The sequence below is a fragment of the Musca vetustissima genome, unplaced genomic scaffold, assembly GCF_032173495.1.
Source record: "Musca vetustissima isolate MV318-11 ecotype Yass unplaced genomic scaffold, APGP_CSIRO_Mvet_v1 utg8279, whole genome shotgun sequence".
Classification (NCBI taxonomy): domain Eukaryota; kingdom Metazoa; phylum Arthropoda; class Insecta; order Diptera; family Muscidae; genus Musca; species Musca vetustissima.
The window spans coordinates 56,651-59,225 of record NW_026889560.1 but is presented as its reverse complement, the minus strand read 5'-3'; positions in this window follow the sequence as shown (position 1 = coordinate 59,225).

Below are 2,575 nucleotides of genomic sequence, written 5' to 3'. Positions count from 1 at the left end.
TATTTTTTCGATTGACACCAACCCTCTAGAATACAGCAGTGTGGGTTAAATTGGCATTAGATTGAAAGTATTATGACATTTACACCAACTAAAGCAATTTATAATATATTTGAAGTTGCTATCGATATTTTTTAATATATATATCGAAAATATCGATAATATTTGTACGAGGACCTAGACTAAAATTTTGTGGAGAACATTTCTTCCGTTAAGATCAACCGCCTATAATCATGTTTGATCACGCTTTCAGGCGATTATTTGAAAATAGTACACAAATAACTTGCAATTGAAATTAATGTAATACCTCAAATTGATAATGATATTTCATTAATACGTATTTAAGATCTTGAATAAGTTTGTTCGGAGACCTATAGTGAAATTTTATAGAGAATATGTTTCCTCTTGACACAACACTTCGAAAATGCAGCGTTGATGAAAAAAAACATGTCATAAATTGGATAAAAGCATGTGATTAACCTCTAATGAATTTATGGTTTAGATTCCCGAAATTAATATCGATATTCTGTTGATATATTTTAAAAATATCGATAACATTTATTCGGCGACCTATAGTGAAATTTTATGTATAACATTACTTTCATTGACATCAATCACCTAAAATGAAGATGTATACCTACATCGAGCATCTACGTGAAAGTAGTTCAAAAAAAAAAATCGAAATTTTGCTTCTGTGGGTTATACCGAAATTAATATCAATTTTTCAAAAGTATAGAGTATGAATATCGATTTCCATTGTTCGGAGTCCTATAGTGAAATTTTATGGAGAATATTTTTTTCATTGACAATTACCTCTAAAATGTAGCAGTGTGAGTTAAATTGACATTAGATTGAAAGTATTATGGCATTTACACCAACAAAAGCTATTTATAACATATTTGAAATTGCTATCGATATTTTATTAATATATATCGAAAATATCGATAATATTTGTACGAGGACCTAGACTAAAATTTTGTGGAGAACATTTGTTCCATTATGATCAACCGCCTATAATCGTGTTTGATCAGGTTTTCAGTCGACTTTTTGAAAGTCGTACACAAATAACTTGAAATTGAAATTAATGTAATATTTAAAATTGATAATGATATTTTATTAGTCTGTATTTAATATACCGAATTAGTTTGTTCGGAGGCGCATAGTGAAATTTTATGGAGAACATTTCTTTCCTTGTTGTCTTATCCCTAAACTGAAGTTTTACCACATTTTTGGGTACTTATTTGAAAACACTTTGATTTTATCTCAGTGAAATGAATGATTGATTTTTTTTTAAATAACCTCAAACTAATATCGATATTTCATTTATATATGTTATATATACCGAATTAATTTCTTCAGAAACTGACAGTGAAATTTTGTGTAAAATTTTTTGTCCTTTAATATTATCCTCCTAAAATCACGTTTTATACTATATAACCCCATATTCAAAAAATAGGCTCAAATTAGATCGAAAAAATGCAATACATAATTTATGATTTATATGTCTAGATTAATAGCAACAATTGATCGGTATCGGTTATATATACCAATGTTATTTGTTCGGAGATCTTTAGAAAAATTTTGTGTAGAATATATCCTCTTTTAGCATTATCCCCCTAAATTTAAGTCTTATTAAAATTTCGGCCATTTTATTCAAAAATTGTTTTCAAATATATTGTAGAAAAATTAACAAAAATGTTCTCCATATATAGTGATATTTACATCGATATTACATTGCTATATATTATATATAACGATTTATTTACTTTGGTGACTTATAGAGAAATTTTGTGGAGAATATTTTTGTCATTGACACTAACCCGCCAAAATTACGATTTGTGCTTGATATAAGCCTCAATTTAAGGAAGTATGCCATTAATATTCTTAGAAAAATTAAAGATGCCTTTTTTAAAACTCTGAGTTTGTAGTATAACCTTTTCCTACATATTTTTTCTATAATTTATTATATTCCCCTCCCTATTCCAAATATCCCATAAATTACTTAAATCCTTTCGCATTTATTCCTTCTCCATAAAATTACAAAAATTTTAATATATTTAATAGTCTATGGCATATTACTGCTTATGTAGTATCATAAGTAAATCCTCTTATTGTTCTTGTGCTGTTTCTTCAAAGTATAATCGGATTATTTTAGTTTCAATTTTTTGTTTCAATTTTAATATTATCAATTAATAGCTTACATTTAATTTATATAGAGTGTGTTGTAGGCTAATGTGCACAAATCTTAAAAGATTCATAATAGTTTTCTTAAATGCCTGAGGGCAAATATCATATTGAATTTTTTTGTGCGATTAGAAAATAAATTTAAAGAGATTAAGAAGTATTTTATTTTAAAACATTTTATATAAAAGAGGATTTTAATTTTTTATAGAATTGAAAAAATACTGTGAAATTTAATATTCCAGGAATGTGTATATATTTATATAATATTTATATTTGTTCAATGATGTGCGACATTTTTAAGGGGAACAATTAAGCAAAATATTAAATACACTATATATATAAAATATGTGTTAAAAAAGTACATTTTTTAGACAGAAATTCTTCAAAAAAGATA